The following is a 20802-nucleotide window of genomic DNA, read 5'->3' as shown; positions in this document are numbered from 1 at the left end:
TGTGGCAACATGAATAAGCCATTAGTAAACTAGGCAAATTATTACTCTAAATGAGGCTAATGTACAGGGAGCAATATGCAAAGCTGGAACCAACAACTTTGGCAGAAAGGCAAGCTTTTCCAAACTTGCCTGGAGCAAGCATCATGAAATATATCTTCAAATCAATAACTTAAGACAGAGTCAGTTGAGTGTGTGTTAGAAGAGACTGTAGGGGCACTGTCTGGTATAAAAGAAGACCAAGACCCTAGAACATAATCCCCTCTAGGAAGATACCCTGGGAAAATATGAGACTGCTAAAAGGGCAATAGGGAAAAAGGAGGCATTTGGTAGGGCCATGCTAGGGATGAATTCAGCTAGGGTGTTGCTAAAAGGAAAATAAAGAATATTTCTATTTAAACCAGTTACTCTTGCTTACTAGGTGCTAAACTCAGCCATTTCTAGTTGCTGAAAGAATAGTGCTGTCATCTTTAGAGCCCTTTTAAAATTTGCTTCTTAGAACAAAGATTGGTCCCCATATCCTAGTTACTTGCTTTTATGTTTATGGGATGCAGCAAGGTAGAGTGGAATTAATGTTATACTGAGAATCTGAATAATATACTGAGAGTCATGAGACATACAATCAATCTTCAACGTTTATGGGGATAACATTCCTAAAAAACATCATGAAAGTAAAAAATGTGAACACCAATACATTGAACCCAGGAGAAATAGGTTAAGTTCCCACAACCACACAAAATTATAATCTTCACTAGAGATTGCTGAAAACATACTTTTCGGCATACAATTCTTTATCATAAATCACTAATTCTGATAACATAACATGTATTTTTCCTAACATAGTAACCATGAAATAACCCATAAAATGCAGTATGCAAAATAAAATTGATAACATGCAAAAAACATTGTCACCAGAGACTCCTAAGAATTCTATAATCTTTTGAGCTAACATCTCAACATTGATTTCAGATAATATTCACTTCATAAAAACATATGAAATATATAGTACCAAAATATTGAATAGCAAATAAAACTATTAAAATTAAAACACTTTTTAAATACTTAATCTTACCTTCTACTGGGTCAGATGGTGTCATGAGGGCATTATACTATATATTTTGTTTGTTGTTATTTTGTTGAGTCTTGTCTGACTCTATTTTTTTAAGTTTAATATTCAACTTTTGTATCATTTTGAGTTGCACATTTTTCTGTCTCCCTTCTCTCCCCAAGACAAGTAATCTGATATAGGTCACACATGTACAATCATATTTAACATATTTACATATTAATTATCTGATTCTTCATGATCTTATTTGCAATCTTTTTGGCAGATACTGGAGTATTTTGACATTTTCTTCTCCAGTTCATTTCACAGATGAGGAAACTGAGGCAAACAGAGTTAAGTGACTTCCCCAAGGTCACATAGCTAATAAGTGTCTAAGGTCAGATTTTAACTCAGGAAGCAGAGTCTTCCTGACTCCTGGTCCAGCCCTCTATCCATTGTACCACCTAGCTGCCTCAATTACATTATTTTATGCTATTGTAAACCCCTCTGCATTGACCTCTGTGAACCAAAGTAGAGGTTACTGGGTCTTTAGTCACTACTATGGGAAGATACTGAGACTAGCAAGGTCTTGACATCATCTCAGACACTCTGTCTCTACTGGACATAGCCCCGAATGTACATGACTGCCAACTCAGAAATGAAAAGAAGAGTAAAACTCTTGGGACCCAAGAGTTAAACATGTGAATGTGGAAGTTTGGCTATTTCTAGCTCCACCTTAGGCAAGCTAAGACTTCCCTACACAATAGTTTCTTCATCTGTAAATAAAGGGGATGATGAGTAAAGAGCCTTGGCTGGGGATTAAGAGAACATTTATCTAATACTATCAATATGATCTTTGGCCATGTGCTCTCTGGGGCCTCAGTTTCTTCATCTGTAAAACAAGGCTCTTGGATTAGATTACCTCTAAGGTTCCTCCTTGTTTCTGGTTGTGTTTCGTTGAGCTTTATGCTTCCATTCACCTTAAGTTGAATTTGATTCTGATACAAAAGACATGAAAATATAATAGAAGAGTAAAACATTAATGGGAAAATTAATTTCTTCTCTATGTCAGTGAATTCTATACTCCCTGTTTCTCAACTGCTTATTTCAGAACTTTTTTCCATTATGTAAAGAATCTTTGATTATTTGGTGTGGAAGAGACTTCCATTAAGGCATGATGATGCCATTGATGATGACAAGGGACAAATCCTAGGAAGTTGGTGGAGACATTAAAGAGGTTAAGTGATTTGCTCAGGGTCACCTAGTCAGTTAAAGTCAGAATTTAAGTAGAATTTAATCCCAGGGCTTTCTGACACCAAGCCATTATTCCACATTGCTGTTTCCTTCTAGTTCCTTCCTATCACAACTTAGCCAACTCTAAAGCAAAGTAATAGTAGTATAGAGTTTATAATCTCACTTATCTAAGAGAGCTTGCACAGATAGCTGCTGTTCATGTCAGTCTCAAATAGGGCACTATATCAACTGGATTTTGACTGGATTTATTAAAAAAAAAATCCCAAACGGGAAAAACAGTCAGGAGAAGAAAGCATTGAGTCCTCAAACCAGTATTTTTTTAGATTGTTGTTGTTGTTGTTGTTTTTCAAGGCAATGGGGTTAAGTGGCCTGCCCAAGGCCATACAACTAGGTAATTATTGTCTGAGGCCTGATTTGAACTCAGGTACTGCTGACTCCAGGGTCGTTGCTCTATCCACTGTGCCACCTAGCTGCCCCCTCAAGGACATTACTTATAAGGGAGGGGAATCGTCACTAACTTAAACATTTCAAAAAACATCTATTTTCATAGATGGTCTGAAGAGGATTTCAAGTACATTGCTTATTTGGGATTAAGTGACTTGCCCAAGGTCACAAAGCTAGTTAATTATTAAGTGTCTGAGATCAGATTTGAACTTAGGTCCTCCTAACTCCAGGGCCTAACTCACTGTGCCACTTAGCAGCCCCCCAAATCAGTATTTTTTAAAGAAAATTTTAGAATTGTAGTGTCACTTTCTGGTTAGCCAGAACCTGCTTATTCAGCTCGCGTTCCCTATTTCTTATTGTCTTAGCCTTGCCATTGTAACTATTGATGTTAAGACCACGTTACTGTTTCTTAGATCTGCCAAGAAGATGAACAGGTAAAATAAAGATAAACTGAACAGAGAGGAAGCATCAGTTAATCTAGAGGTTTGTGATAGGATATTAGTCAAGGTTAATCTCTTGATAAATTAGAAAGTATAAGCCAAAATGAGATTTGGAAATGACTTGTAGGCTTCTTTCTATTTTCCATCCTATCTCCAATGTTCCTTGCCACGGTAGCTGAAGCCAAATCTACAGCCCTCTGAGGACTGAGTGGGAGGTTGGCAGGGTGTGCTGAAGTCCACTAGAACTGGATCTCAGGAGCCCATTGTTAAATTTTCATGGGACCGTTTATACCTAGGGAATTAGCAGAGGCTGCATATCAGGACTTGATGTATTATTTTGTTGATTCCCTAGACTTAATGAAGCAATGGAGAAAATGTTATTGATGCAGATTAAACTTAAAATTTTGTTGTGTATTTTGCCAGTTATCAAATTGTTCTGGCTCATCATTGGAGATTGGAGACTAGTGCAAGTGAGTGTGAGGTTGAGTTACAATAATGCAAACAGAAGAACACTGATAAATTAACTAAGATATGCTTGTTATACCTTTGTCCTACTTTCAGATCAATAGCAATTTAAAAAATGTATAATCTTTGATTCAAAGAAACTTACCTTCTAAGATACCCTTGACCAGAATCTCACTTTGAGTCAACTTTATCCTTCTAATCCTTCAGGGATGCCCAGAAAATAAAAGAAAGGGTAGGTACAGAAAAACTTCTTGTAAGAAAATTCTTCCAAAAAGGCTAGTCAAATGGTCAGTGGATACACCTGACCTGGAGACATTCTGTATTCAGATATGACCTTCAGCACTTATTAGCAATGTAACCCTGGGCAGATGTCAATAAAATGTAGCACCTTCCTCCCAGGGTTATTTGTGAGAATCAAATGAGATAATAATTGTAAAGTGCATAGCACAGTGTTTGATGAATATATATTAAGAACTATATCAATATTAGCTATTTATAATTATTATTATTAGCCAAATATTATTTTCAAGAAAAGAATTTTTAATCTCAACTTCAATATTGATATTTAGGGAAATGATCAGAAGAAAAATAAGGAAATTCATAAGAAGTTCCTTCTCCTGGGAACTTTTTTTTTTTAGGTTTTTTGCAAGGCAAATGGGGTTAAGTGTCTTGGCCAAGGCCACACAGCTAGGTAATTATTAAGTGTCTGAGACCAGATTTGAACCCAGGTACTCCTGACTCCAAGGCCGGTGCTTTATCCACTATGCCACCTAGCCGCCCCTATCCTGGGAACTTTTAAGGTGGTTGATTCAGGAAGAAAAAACTGATGAGCTAAGTTCAGAAAGTAAAAACTGAAGAACTAAGAAAATCAAGAAATTTCCTCACAGCAAAAGAGGTGTATTCATAATCACTGTAGTGAACCAAAGGTATGTTTTAAGGACATGCCTAATGCACTCTGTAAAACAAAAAAACACAGAAATAAGTAAATGGGACACTACTATGGGAGTACAGACCAGGCTGATAAGAAGCAATTAGAAATGTAATAACTAATCCAAGTATATATTAATATATACTAGTATAACTAATCCAAGTTATATCTTCAAATATACCTTCTATTTTTTCTTAGAATTTAAATGGGAATCAATAACTGGTGTCTGTCCCAATATATGGAGCCTGGTCCTAACCAGTCAACCAATAGTAGACATTTTGCCATGAAAGGTCTGCTTCTATTAGTAGCCTGATCTTGTCCTCAGATACCCTCATAGAATTCCCACAGGTATCAACAGCAATTGTTCAAGCATATCTAAGGAGAGAAATTGGACTTAGTACAAGACAGAAACCAGTTTTTCAGTATCGTACACAGGATTCTCTTACATTCTCTCTGAGATGGCCTGTGTCATAGTTAGAACTAGGTCATTTTGAATGAATGAGCTTCAGTCTTCTGCAGAGGGAAAAGTTCTTGATGTGTTCAGGCTGCTCTGATGAGAACAACACACTCTGTACGTTCCCTCTGCTCTTCAAAAACATTTTCTAAAACTTTCTTTTAATCATTCAGATAATTGATTTCATAAACAAGACATTCCTACCTATAAACAGTCCAGACAAAGAAAATTTTTAGATAGTGTCAGAACTTTCTTTTCTTTTGCCTTTACTGAAATCACACATCTTTCTAAATATAGTTCAGAACTGAGAGGATTTTTTTTAGTTTGTTTCTAATATTTTAAGTGGTCTCAGTGGGAGCTGTATATGTAACTGCTAAAGAATCTGCTCTAAAGATTCTATAAGGTGAACATACTAAGTAAGCTCAAGTGAATTTATCCCCATTCACCTAGAATCTGATCATTCAAATTGGAATAGGTTTTATTTAATAAACCTTTGTTTAATAAACCTTTCTCTTCAGAGAGATATTATGGAGTAGGGCTCTGAAAGAGAACAGGGGTCAAATCCCACATTCCTTTCTCATGAATATAACCTCTTAACCTTTCTCAGTATCAATTTCTCAATCCAGAAAATGGAAAGACTAATTATTCTACCACTTAGTTTATCAGTAAACATTTATTTAGCATGTAGTATGTGGTAAGCACCAGTGATACAAAAAAAGGGAAAAAACCAGTCTTGATCTCAAGGAATTAGGGAGACAACAGGAAAACAATTATGTGCAGACAAGTTATTTACAGGATTAATTGGAAATAATTATCAGAGGGAAGGCACCAGAATTAAGGAGGGATTAGGAAAATCTTCTTTTAGAAGGTAGGATTTTATCTGGGACTTGAAAGAAGATAGGGAAGTGAGGAGGGAGAATATTAAAATCACGATGGATAGACAGTAAAATAAATGCCTGGATGTGGGAGATGGAAGGGAAGAAACAAGAAGACCAGTGTCAATGCTGCATATCCATGTCAGATGCAAAGAAGACTGATACAGTTAGAAAGGATTGGGATTATGGAGGGCATTACCATTGTCCCTTCCACATAGCAATTTTCTCCTTTACAGTTTTGATGAATTGCAAGTTGGTCTAAGAAATTAAATTTGAAAAAAAATTAAATTTGTGGAAGCCTCAGACAACACAGAAAAGCTAGAAAATGACACAGAGCCTATGACCAAATATTTAACCTAGATTTTACAATAAGGTACTGTAAACACCTCATAAAACAAAAAGAAAAAAATTTCAGACTTCTCAGATGCAAATGGAGGGCCAAAACATTTTATATAAATTTTCCAGATTGTGGGAGTACTGCATCCCTTACCCCCATTATGTGCAATGGATAATTAGAGCTGCAAAATGGGAGTTTAAATTTGATCCTGGAGTTAATAGGGAGCCACTGGAATCTATTGAATAATGAGTAGACAAGGTCAGACCTATATGTTTTTGGAGGATTATTTTGACCAATGAATGGAAGATAGGTCAAAGAGGGGAGAGACTTGAAGCAGGAAGTCCAACTCACAGGCTAATGCCATAGACTAGGTTTGAGGTGTTGAGGGGGGTGGCAGAATCAGAAAGGGGGTATGTATGAGATATATTAGGAAGGTAAAATTAATTGTCCTTTGTAACAGATTGATGGGTGATAGGGGGTGAGGACTTGTGAACCTGGATAGCTGAGTGGTACCTTCAATAGTAATAGGGAAGTTAGTAACAAGAGGGTTGAGGTTGGGGGGGGGGGGAAGATAATGAGTTTGTTTTGGATACTTTTCTGAGTTTAAGATTCCTAAAAGACATCAAGTTCAGGATGTCCAGTACATAATTGGAGATAAAAGATTGCAAATCAGGGATGTTAAAAGGAACAAATGAGATAATGCACGTAAAGAGTTTTATAAACCTTGAAGTGCAAATGTTAGCTATTAAAGACAGTGTAAAGAGGGTTTCAAGGACACTGCTTATTTGGGGTTAAGTGACTTGCCCAAGGTCACAGAGCTAGTTAATTATCAAGTGTCTGAGATGGATTTGAACTCAGATCTTCCTAACTCTAGGGCCGGTGCTCTATCCACTGTGCCACCTAGCGTCACCCCAAGGACATTACTTATAAGGGAGGGGAGGGGAATCTTCACTAACTCAAATATTTTAAAAAGCATCTATTTTCATAGCTGGTCCTGAAGCATCTCTCAAAACTCATACTCATCCTCACACTGGCAAACTGGGTCCCCAGAGGGTGGCTAACTATTATAGTCTCTCAGAGATATTCCTGGAGCAATCTTTTTCTAAGGCTATGTAGCTCACATGCATTCACTATCGTGCTTTATGATTCTCCTGACTAGTGAATTTAGGCAGGTAGATAGTGCAATGTATAGAGTGCTGGGCTTGGAGACAAGAAGACCTGAGTTCAAGTTCAGTCTCAGAAATTTACTTACTTACCAGTCTTAATTCTATTTGCCTCAGTATTCTGTAAAGTGAGCTGTAGAAGGAAATGGCAAGTCCCTCTAGTATCTCTGCTATGAAATGCCAAATGGAATTACCAAGAGTCTGACATGACTGAACAACAGTTGCTTTATTTAATTTTCAGTGTGAATCCTTCTTATCTCTTCATTAAAGCAGGTCACCAAAGCTTCTCCTCACAGTTAGCTTGAGTGCATGTACTTGAAAGATTATAACTATATTTTTTCAACATATCATTTAAACTTTTCTTGACAGAAAATGAATATCTCTCAATTAGTACAAATCAATAAATTTATACTAATCTACTAGGATTGATAGAAGATTTGAAAGATTATAGTCAACATTTAATCCCAGAACATGGATGAAAGCAAAAATAGTATGCGTACCCCACAGAGTTAGGAAAAATAACATTAAATTACAACATCGGTTCTTAAAAGAATCTCAGCAGACTGCAATTGTGGGTTGATGTGAACAAGAAGTTTAATTGGGTCAGGTATAAAGTGTTGCATCTGAGTTAAAAAAAAATTAACTATGAAAGTATCTTATGAAGAGAGGTAGCTCTATAATATATTGCATGTTTGTGTGTGTGTATGTAAAGTACAAACTCAAAGAGAATCAGTATGAAACAACTTTTAAAAAGCTAAGACAATCATAGTTTCTATTAATAGAATTATAGTGTCAGAACTGAAAAAATTATTTTTATCTGATAAGATTATGTATGGGGAGTTGCATGATTCAGTGAAAAGAATTCTGGATGTAGTAAAGTCAGAAGATCCAGCTTTGCCACTTTATATCCATAAGAACATCCATTAGACCTTGAACCAACCACTTAATATCCTGGGATCTTCAGATTTTTCTCCTTCTTTGTAAAATCCTAAATTATTAGTAACAACTCCACAGAGAGAAAGATGGCATGATTGAGGCCAAAAGAAATATACAAGTTCAGCAGCAAAATATCCATTTATTAAGTCACATTCAGTGTATATAAGGCAAAAATTATTGGTTTGTGAGATCCCAATAATTGGTTATCGCCTTCTTTAAAAGAAAAGCTTTATTTTAAAGAATATATAGATTTTTTTGGATTAATGTCAGGAAATAAAATACCAGTGCTAATAGCTTGTGTAGTCTTATAAAAATGTTACAATTTGAGACCCACAAAGATATTGTAAAAAGAAAGTCACTGTTGACCCTAAAGAGATTATCTATAGCTCTGCATGTATTTCTTTACCAGTCTTCAGTAGATAAGAGATCTACAAATAGACATTCATTTTTTTCCTTAGAAATTTTATTTTTTTTACCCTCCCAATAAGTTACTTCCTTCCTTTGTATCTACTTCATTATATATATCTAAATCCTACTTAAGATACATAGGAAAAAAGATTTATAAATAATAGTGGAAAAAGTACTTGAAACTTTCAATTCAATTCAAGGAAACTGGTGGAGGATGAGGGAAAAGGGAAAGAAAGAATAGTAGTCAGGGACAGAGGGACCAAATACCTGATTTGTAGAAATGAAAGAGTAAAAAATGTTTTTCAGGTGAATCCCAAATGGATAGGCTTAACCAAAGACAGTTGCTAACAATTGGAGGGCTATTTGGAAAAACTTAAGAGATCACAAAATTTTACATTTTCAGATAGAACTATATGGAGAGGGAATAACAACTTCACTGTGCTGGGAGTCTGCTAGAAATGGAAGATAACTGAAGCTTATTAGCCTTTGGCATTAATATATCTGAAGAACTATGATTTTTCTCCAAATATGTTTTCCTGGATCTTTTCAATTCACAACATATAGTAAATAGTTTTGTGATAGAAACTCTCTTTGAGTTTCCTTCCTTCAATTTGTGTCAATAGCATCCATGAAAAGCTGTCTTCTGTCCCAAATATTTTTTTTGCACATAAACCATTTGGGGAGAGGATCAAAAGTAGAGATGGGGAGTATTTTTTATATAAATATTTTATTTATTTTTCCAACTACATACAATGATAATTTTTACCATTTTTTTTTTGCAAAACTTTGAGTTTTACACTTTTTCTCCCTGCCTCCCTTTCCTCCTTTCTGACCTTGATAGAAAGCAATCTGATATGGGCTTTACATTTTCGACCATGATAAACAAGATCAAAATTGAATGTATTGTGAAAGAAGAATCAGATCCAAATGGAAGAAAGAGAACATTATAGATAACGAAAATTATATAATATATAATACATAACACAACACAACTTTTAAAAATTGAACATAATAAGCTTTGGTTTTTCATTTAAACTCCACAATTCCTTCTCTGGATATGGATAGTCCCTTAAAATTGTCTTCAATTATTGTGCTGAAATGAACAAGTCCATCATGGTTGATCATCACACCATGCTGTTGGTATGTGGAATGTTCTTCAGGTTCTGTTCATTTCACTCAGCATCAATTTATGCAAGTCTTGCTAGGCTTTTCTGAAATTTCATCCCTCATGATTTCTTATAGAATGATAGTGTTCCATCATACACATAAACATACAATTTGTTCAACCATTCCCAATTGATGGGCATCCCCTCAACTTCCAATTTTTTGCCACTACAAATAGAGCTGCTAGGAATATTTTTGTACATATGGTATTTTTACCTCTTTTCATGATTTTTTTGGGAAACAGACCCAAGAGTGGTATTGGTGTATCAAATGGCATACATATTTTTATTGCCCTTTGAACATATTTCCAAATTGCTCTCCAGAAGCTTTTTTTAATGTTGTTTCACACTGATTCTCTTTGAGTTTGTAGTATACACACACACACACTATATATATGTATATATATATATACATATAATACACACACACACACACACACACACACACACATATATATATATATATATATATATATATGTAGATGGGGAGTATTTTTGAAGAAGGCGAGGAAGATAATGAACACACTCTGGGTTTCCATTTCATAAATGGAGAGAAATTAATGACTTTCTAGAGTCAGAAACCTCTCAATGGCTGACTATTTTTGTTGGTGGATGTCAGTCATTTGGAAAGATCATGAGTATCACTGACCCTTTAATGAGTATGCTATATAAAAGTTCTAATTAAATGATTACTAAGTCACAGAACAGTAGAACAATGAGACATGGTTGGTTTGTCTTCTGCCTTTGCCTTTGACAGGATCATTGTCTTACCCTTCCTAGGGACTTTGTAAACAATTTTCTTGGAATCTCACCAAAAATAAATCTACTACTTTCACAGTTTCCATAGAGATTAGATATTTCCTCCTTTCAAACTTTTATAGAGTACAACATTAAGAATATTCCAAACCTGGAAACTGCAAAGGAAGCAGTTCCTCAAACCTCCATCAACAAGGTGTACCTGTTGCCTTTAAGCATCAAGCAGGTGATTATAAATTTGTACTCTATGCACATGCCAATCGGTCTGAAGTGGTGAGTAATGATGGCAGAACTGCTTGGATCACATTCCCCTTGTCCAGCTACAAGTCAAAAGAAGCAATTTTTTAAATGACGTCCAAGGATCTTTTATTTTCCCCTCCAATTTCAGTTTGGGATATTTACATCTCTAGGATTGAAACTAATCAGTAATTGCATGAATCTACCTCATTAACCCCAAACTGGAAATTATTAATACCCCAGCTTGGTTCAGCTCTTGACAATAGACACTCTTCAGGAGATACAATTAACATAATGAATATGCATGAGACCAACAGAAAGCAGAGGGTTTATTTATTTTCATCAATTCATTGCTCATTAGTGTTAACTATAAACTCTCTTGCCACCAATTGAGTTGAATCCATCAGGGTTGGCTGTTCTTCTGACCTGGAGAGCAAAATTCAAAGATCAAAAAAATAAGAGAATTTATGGACCAAATTTAGGTTTGAATTTTGGACCAAACTTAAGCTTATACTGTTCTCTATCTTTTGCTTGGATTCTGTATACTTAGAACATTTTTAAGGGTAACAAGCAATAATTTACACTTCCATTTCAATAAGAAACATGAATGGAGAATGGGCCCAGTGCCTGGTATGCCCCCTGTACCAGCCAACTGGATCAAGTAACTTGACATTTTCCCTAAGGGAAAATTTCCCATTTCCTGAAAGGAAGAAAATGCCTATCCCAGATTGTACCAATAGACTGATTCCATGTTCAATGCATATTTATAATTTCTTTTTTCCCCCCTAAATGGACATGCTTTAGATATTTGAAACTCAGGATGTTCAAAACCAAACTTACACATTTCCTCCCAAGATCCATCTTCTCCCCCACTTTTTTTGTGAGAATTTTGCTGTTTTTGTTGAAGGCACTACTTTCTTTCTAGTTCTCCCAGTTCACAGCATTGCGTCATCCTCAGTTTCTCACTTTAACTTAATCCCCATTCTTGATGAGTTTTCAGATCTTGGTTCCATTTCCATGTTGTTCAGTTGTTGCAATCGTATCTTACTCTTTGTGACCCCATTTGAGATCTTGGCAAGATACTGGACTGGTTTGCCAATTTTCTACTCATTTCATAGATGAGAAAACTGAGGCAAATAGGATTAAGGGATTTTCCCAGTGTCATAAAGTTACTGTCTGAGGTCACATTTGAACTCAGGTCTTCCTATTTCTAGGACTGGCACTTTATCCACAGTACTACCTAGATGCTTTTTACCTCTATAGCATCTCTCATATTTAACTCTTGTCTTCTCACTCTATCACCACCTTAGTTAAGGTTCTTATTGCCTTTCACCTTGACTATATCAATAGCCCTCTTCAAACCCTCCAATCCACCTTCCATATAGTCACCAAATTATTTTATTACTAAAGCATAGATTTGACTGTGTCACTTCCTTATTTAATACAGTCCAGAGGCTCACTCAATAGTCAAGTAACCTTTATTTATCCTGGCACTGTGTAATTTGCTGGGGATACACCCCCCCAAAAGCAAAACAAAAGCAAATAAAACCAATCCAAACTTTCAAGGAGTTCCTATCCTAATTAAGAAAAAAAATATACAAACAACGATGTACAAACAAGTTGTATAGGATAAAATGAGAGCAATCTCAGAAGGCACTAAGACTGCTAACTAGAAAGACCTTTTAAAAGGAGGCAATTGATCCTGGGAAGATGGCAGAGTAGGGCAGAAAACTGGCTCTCCAAATTTCCTCCACAAAAAGAGAGCTTTGCCTCAAAGGAACAGAAATAAAAAGGGTAAAGCAAAACAATTTGAGAAGATTCTGGGACAGACCTAATCTCTGAGGTTCAAAGACTAACACTGAGGTTCAGGCTCAGATTCAGTGTGAAGAGCAAACACCTCCAGGCCAACTCTTCTGAATCAACAAACAGCAAGCAAGCTCTGGTGGGGGGGGGGGGGGGGCAGGTGGATGAAGAGGCAGCCTCAGCCCTAGAAACTTTCATCTCACAGACAGAGTCAGGGTCTGAGAGCCAAATAGGAAAAGATTGAAGGACATTCCACTGTTGAGGCAGATGTGTTCATGAGATGTGTCCTGCGCTATGACTGCAGGGATAAGGGGCTCACACACTGGGTGGGGACTCTTGAATTTGGACACTTGCAGGAGAATAGAGTCCCTGCTTTCAGTACTGAGATAGAAAGGATAAGTATAGTTTGCAGCCACTGGAGGCAAAACAGGTAGCAAGATCATTTGTGAGACTGTGTGACTGTGGGCTCTAGCCATGGCTTAGGAGTGGAGAGGAGAGCCCAAGGTTAGACACCAGGACAAACCTCAGAGAATAACAGTAAGAAGGACCTGAGGGTTGGGCATCATTCCCTTTACCTTGGTACTGAAACTTGATTACATGAATAGTTATTAAAATCAAAATAAAACAATAAATAAAAATGAGAAAGCAAAGGAGAAAACCCAACCATAGATAGTTCCTATGGGAATAGAAAAGCTCTTGGTTTATATTCCGAGGAAGATAATGGAGCTTAAAAAGTCACTCTTTTTCAATGAGAAACAGCAAATGGTCCCCAAACCAAAAAAAAAGTTCTTGGAAGTACATTAAGTACTTAAAAAATCAAATAAGAGAGATCAAGGAAAAAATTAGGGAAAAAAAGAGCAAGCCAAGAAATTTATGAAGAGAAACCAACCCACTGGAAATAAGAGAATAAAAAACTTAAGGGGAAAAAAATTCCTTGAAAACTAAAATTACAGAAGGGAAAGCTAATGGCATTCTAAAACACCAAGAAATCATAAAACAAAATCAAAGAGTGAAAAAAAGGAGAGAGAGTAATCTCATCGGAAAAACAACTGATCTAGAGAACAGACTAAGGAGAAAAAATATAAGAATAATTGAACTACCTGAAAATATGATTAAGAAAGAATGTCCAATATTATAAGAAATTATAAAGGAAAATTGCTTAAAGTTTTACAACAAGAAGGCAAGTAGAAACAGACAAAATCACCACCTAAAAGAGACTCCAGGAAGAAAACCTACAGGAATATCTAAGCCAAATTTTTAAACTTTCAAATTATGGAGAAAAATATTGGAAGCAACAAGAAAAAAAAAAAAACAATTTAAATAACATGGAGCTATAATAAGGATTGTACAAGATCTAAGAGCTACCATGTTGAAGGACCATAGATCTTGGAATGCCATACTTTGTAGAGCAAAAAAACTGAGGTTTTGACCAAAGTTAACTTATCCAGCAAAGTAAAGTATAAATTTGAATTTTTAAAAATGGATATTAAACAAACTCAAAGATTTTCAGGTTTTTATGACAAAACAGCAGAACTTAAGACAAAATTCAACATATAATCTCAAGGAGAATTATAAACAGTAAACATTCATTATAAGGGGCTCAATAAGCCCCTTGTATTAAAAATACAATAATGTTATATATGTGAAAATATTAGCAGTAGTCTTATGATTGTCATCATTATTTGCATAATTTAAAAGAAAGCAGTGGGCTGAACTGAGTATGATGGGGTGATTCTTAAAAATGTGTAGGGAAACACAAAAAGAAGTAATCATCTCATACAAATGAGGCATAAAAGGACAAATTAATATAGAAGAAACTAGAAAGGGAAGGGTGGGTAGTTCTGGAATCTTACTCTCATTGGGAATGGGTTAAAGAAGAAACAACATATATCTAGAAGGGTACAAAAATCTAATCTAAATTCAGAAATAAATAAGAAGGTAAAGGATGGGGGAGGATAAGGGAAGGACTCTTAAAGGGATGAATAGATTAAAGACTAGGAGGGCAAGAGAGCAGTAGAAGTAAAGCATAAGAGTGAGGAAAAAGAGAGGAGAAATAGGAAAGAAGAAAATGTAAAATATAATTATAGCTTAAAATGTGAATAGGATGGATTTACTCATAAAATGGAAATGGATAGCTGATTAAAATTGTTAATTTAACAATATGTTACTTTCAGGAGACATTATAAAAATGAGAGATAAAAACAAAGATAAAATAAAAGACAAGAGTAGAATTTAGCATGTAAAAAAGCAGGGATAGTAATCATAACTCAGACAAAGGTAAAGTTAAAATAGATGTAATCAAAAGAGAAAGTAGGGAAACTATATTATGTATCAACAATATTATTCAATATTATTTCAAACTATTTAAGATAACTAGGCAGTATAAAATACTTGAGCATATACCTGCCAAAACAGACACAAAACACTTTTTATATAAATTCAGATCTTAATAATTGAAGTAAAATCTATTTTTCATGAGTGGATAAAGTCGATATAATTTTTAAATGAAAATTTTATCTAACCAAACAATGTCATCCCAATTAAATTACTAAAATGTGTTTTTACTGAGTTAGAAAAAATAGTAACAAAAGGCAGCAGTATCATACCTTAAATCTTATTATAAAATGAGAGCATTGTTGAAATATAAAAAAGGGGGGCAGCCAGGTGGCGCAGTGGATAGAGCACCAGCCCTGGAGTCAGGAGGACTTGAGTTCAAATCCGAACCTCTGACATTTAATAATTATCTAGCTGTTGGGCCTTGGGCAAGCCACTTAACACCACTGCCTTGCAAAAACCTTAAAAAAAGAAAAGGAAAAAAGAAAATTTCAATTATTTTAAATTAACAATATCTTTTATAAACAAAATCTATGAAGTCAAGACCAGAAGGAATGCAGAAAATTGGGGAAAATCCTTCATGGACAATATCTCAGGAGATTGATTAGATTAGAATATGACTGTGGTATAGGAAATGATGAGCTGATTTATTTAAAAAAAACATGGAAAGACTGGGCCCTTTGAAGGAAGATGCTCTCCACTTTCAAAGAAGATGATAGAGAAGTTATATTTATAGTGTATGCTTATAAATAGAAAGCCTATAGCTATAGCCTTATTTATTATTGGGGGAGGGAAATAAAGGAAAAAATACATAGCGGAAAACAAAAGAAAACAAGGAAGCAAAGAACAGCTGGGCAGCTTTGAAAACAATATGTAATATTTATTGTATAGGTTTTCTTTAAATAGAAAGTTATTGTTTTATTTTGAATTCTCTCACAATCTACTGTGTACAAGGTAATTTTTTTCATTTCTCCTTTTGAATTTATGTTTAAAATAAATCTGCAAAAAAAAAAAATAAAAACCAAAGATTTTGGCTGAGTCTTGAAGGAAACCAAGAAAGCTAGACAGTGAAACTAAGGAAAGAATGTTTCCTCCCTCAAGCATGAGGGACAGCAGTGAAAACACTTGGAATTGAGAAATGAAATGTCCTATTTGAATAACAATAAGGAGGACAGGTCACAGAATCACAGAGTAGGGGAAGGAATATACAAAGATGGTGGACATATGAAAGGTAGGAAGAGGTTATGAAGGATTTTGAAAGCCAAGAAGAATTTTAATCATATCTGTAACAACTTGTTTTTTTCTAACAGTTACAAAAAGCCCACATTACCAGGATCTTAAACATAGTAATACTTATTAGTACTACACATCACCATGACATATTCTTAAAGAAAATATAATTTTATAGGATTTCACTGCTATTGCTATTTCTTTCAATGCTTTGTGTTGTATCCAACTAACCCTCTTCAATTCTTCATCATGGACTTTCATAAATCTTCCAGAGATCAATCCAATATGCTGGTGTGTCTCTTGAAGAACTCAGTCAGGTTGGGGGATAAGAGGAAGGAGGTTGCTCTAGAAAACAAAAATACCTGATATTCCAGGCATGAATGGAAAGGATTTCCAGGAACAACCAACTAGAAAGGGGAAGTAAATGATCTTTCCAAAATTTTGCTTGGGGACATGAAATCTAAAAAAAAATCTTCAGATTTGTGATCTGAATTCACTCATTTTGCCATTCATTAATACAAAATATCTCCCTTGGTCCCTAAATACATTTATAATGTTCTAATTCTCCTTTTCTCTAGAATTGCTTCCCTTTTTATACTCTCACAAGCTGAGAACTTAACTGTAGCATCCAACAAATTTAACTCCAAATTCAAATTCTCTTGAAAACCAACCATTAACTAAAAAGCAGGAGATGGAGCTTAGGAAATGTGGTTTTAGTCTGCTGGCTAATTTACCTGTGGACCAATATTCATTCATTTATTCATTTGTTTCTTTATACATACATACATACATATATGTGTGTGTGTGTGTTTACTCAGTAATTTATTTGCTTATTTTAATCTCAAGCATATGATCATGTACTAATATTCAAAACTAATGATTGTATGCAAGTGTATTTAAATATGTTCATGGTAGAACCAGTGTGAATGTGGGTAAATCATTTGACTTTTCTGACACCCAGTTTACTAGATAACCTCGGAGGTCTCTTTCAGTTCTAAATCTATGATGCTATTATTCATTCTATTTAACCCCAGTAGAATAGAACCAAGAGCAATGGTTATAAATTGCAAGAATATCTTTTAGGTTTAGAAATTTAGGGAAAACTTTCTCACAATTATAACTATCTGAAAATAGAAAGTGCTGCTTCAGGAAGTAATGGGAACCTTTATCAGTCTTTAGGAAAAGCTCAAATGACCATTTATTGAGTAGGTGATTAAAAAAAGATTCTCATTCAGATATGAAGAAGATGAAATGGTTATTCACGTCCTTTAAAATGTGAAATTCTGTAATTCTGTGATTCAGTGATATATGCCATTTTATGAAATTTTCACCATTTTTCCTTTCCACTTCTCTAAGGAGATCTAAGCATTTATTCAACATTGACTCATTAATCTTTCTCACATTACCCTGGAGTGACAAGAGGTACTATCATGCCACTTTAGGAGATGAAGAGTCTAAGCTTTAGGGCTTATGATTTGAGATCACAGAGTAATTTGGTGACAATCCTTAGACCATTAAAAAAAAGATTTCTTTATGGTTCAATTAATTTAACTATTAAGTGGGTGGATGAATATGTGTTTAAACAGGGTATTGTGAAATTTTCTATGACATCATTAGAATAAATTAATTCAGAGGTGACCCTCAAGTGTGAGGAACTCCAAGGGTATAAAGCTGTGGGATCATTATTCCAAGGAGAAATAGAAGAAGAAAAAAAGTAGCCTATAATTAGGTATAACATGGGGAAATCTGGATGCAGTGAAAACACAAGGACCCCGGGGCAGCTAGGTGGCATAGTGGATAAAGTACCTGCCCTGGAGTCAGGAGTACCTGGGTTCAAATCTGGTCTCAGACACTTAATAATTGCCTAGCTTGTGTGGCCTTGGGCAAACCACTTAACCTCGTTTGCCTTGCAAAAGAAAAAAAAAAGAAAAAGAAAAACCTAAGGAAAAAAAAAAGAAAACAGAAGGACCAAAAGAAAGGGTTATATATATATATATATATATATATATATATATATATATATATATTAACACTAAACAAGTCTTTAAAAATGTGTTCTCTTGGGCAAGCCACTTAACCCCATTTGCCTTGCAAAAACAAAAAAAAAGTGTTCTCTTTGATTTTTAAATGTATGTTCATTTTAAAAAATTAATTATAAAAATACATTCATTTTTATTTAAATGTTTAAATTTAAGTATTTGCTAAAATATTTAAAATATATTTAGAAGGTTTACTGAGTTAGAAATAATCGATGATTTGGGGGGTTTTTTTGGCTTTTAGAGTGGGCTCATGATGATGGACAAGAATAAATAGCTGACCAAAGGTGGCAAAAAAGGCACAAAGAAGAAAGTGATTGATCCATTTTTGAAGGATTAGTATGATGTAAAAGTGCCAGCTATGTTTATCATTCAGAATGTTGATAAGACACTGGTTACATGGACTCAAGGAAGAAAAATTATCTGTGATGGTCTCAAGGGTCAAGTTTGTGAAACAAGCCTTGCTGATGTGCAGAATGATGAGGTTGCTTTTCATAAATTCAAATTAATTACTGAAGATGATCAGTATAAAAATTATTTGATGAATTTCCATGGGAAAGAGCTTACCAGCAACAAGATGTACTCCATGGTCAAGAAGTGACTGACTATGATTGAAGCTCATGTTGATGTCAAAATTACTGATGGCCACTTGCCTCACCTTTTTTGTATTGGTTTTACCAAGAAATGCAACAATTAGATCTGTAAGATTTCTTATGTTCAGCATCAACAAGTCCATCAAATTCATAAGAAAATGATAGAAATCATGAACTGAGGGGTGGTTAGGTGGTACAGTGGATAGAGCACTGGCCCTGCAATCAGGAGTACCTGGGTTCAAATCTGGCCTCAGACACGTAATAATTACCTAGCTGTGTGGGCTTGGGCAAGCCACTTAACTTCATTTGCTTTGCAAAAACCTAAAAAAAAAATCATGACCTGAGAAGTACAAACAAATAACTTGAAAATAGCTGTCAACAAACTGATTCCAGGCAGCATTGGAAAAAGACATAGAAAAAGCTTGCTAGTCCATTTACTCTTTCCATAATGTATTTGTTCAAAAAGTCAAAATGCCCAAGAAGCCCAAATTTGAATTGGGAAAGTTAATGGAACTTCATGGTGAAAGTGGTGGTTCTGGAAAATAGTCAAGAGATAAAAGAGGCACAAAAGTAGTAAGGGCTGATGGCTATGAACCACCAGTTAAGAATCTGTCTAAAATCAGAATTTTAAAATATGATTAAAAAAATAAAAATTTATCATTAAAAAAGAAAGAATCAATGACATTTAAAAGGAAAAAATAACAAATTAACCAAATAATAAATAAATAAGAGAGTTTCCTATTTATTTGGGGAAAGTTCTTGGGACAATGAGATGCTGTGAGATTTCTTCTAAATATTTGCAGATAGCTATTATTTTCTAGATCTCCAATACTCTTCTTTGAATTAAGCATCCTATAGTTCTTCAACATACCCTCATCTGATAGTGGTGATGGTCTTTTCAACATTCTTTTCACTCTCCCTTTGGCCAAACTTCAGTTTATCAAGATATTTTCTAAAATATTTTGTCTATAACTGAATATAATACTCCAGCTAACATGTACGTATACATTATTCATGTATAAATATATATATATATATATATATATATACTCTTATAAATTGGAATTATTCTGTCATTCTAGATATATGTAGTCTAAGATTTTTATCAGCTTTTTATTGCTGCATATATCACACCATTGACTCATGCTTACCTTGTAATTCACTGAAACCCTTAAATCTTTTACATTAACCCTTGAAAAACCACATCTCCCTTATACCTGTGCAATTCATTTGTTTTTTTTTTTGGGGGGGGGGTTTGCAAGGCAATTGGGTTGTGACTTGTCCAAAGTCACACAGCTAAGTATTAAGTGACTGAAGTCACATTTGAACTCAGGTCCTTCAACTCTAGGGTTGGTGCTCTATCCACTGAGCCACCTAGTTGTCCCACAATTCACATTTTTTGTTATTCTAGCCAGTCAATATATTTTTTAAAAAAATATAGCTTTTGGGGTGGCTAGGTGGCATAGTGGATAAAGCACTGGCCTTGGAGTCAGGAGTACCTGGGTTCAAATCCGGTTTCAGACACTTAATAATTACCTAGCTGTGTGGCCTTGGGAAAGCCACTTAACCCCATTTGCCTTGCAAAAAAAACTAAAACAAAAAAACAAAAAAAAATCATAGCTTTGTCAAAGAGTTAGCTACCAATCACAGCTTTGTATCATCTACAGTTCTGATAACTATGACTTCATTTGTATCACTGATGAAAATGATGATGAACCCAGAGTGAAACATAGCTCTGGAGCCCTCCACTAATGATCTACTATAAAGTTGACAATCCTTATAGTGATCAATCTTTGCATTAAATCATTTAAACAATTCTAAATCTATCTTGCTATACTATCATCTGACCCACATCTTTCCATTTTGTCTGCCAGGATAGAATGTGAGATTGTCGAATACTTCCT

General features: G+C 34.8%; 1 pseudogene; it reads left to right on the top strand.

The window, feature by feature from the left end:
* The first annotated feature begins 18558 nt into the window (after positions 1-18558).
* LOC141511980 (small ribosomal subunit protein eS1-like) lies at positions 18559-19540 on the top strand (annotated as a pseudogene).
* Positions 19541-20802: the final 1262 nt, after the last annotated feature.

This window comes from Macrotis lagotis, chromosome 2, assembly GCF_037893015.1.
Source record: "Macrotis lagotis isolate mMagLag1 chromosome 2, bilby.v1.9.chrom.fasta, whole genome shotgun sequence".
In the NCBI taxonomy this organism is placed as follows: Eukaryota; Metazoa; Chordata; class Mammalia; order Peramelemorphia; family Peramelidae; genus Macrotis; species Macrotis lagotis.
This window is presented reverse-complemented; position numbering and strand designations above follow the sequence as displayed.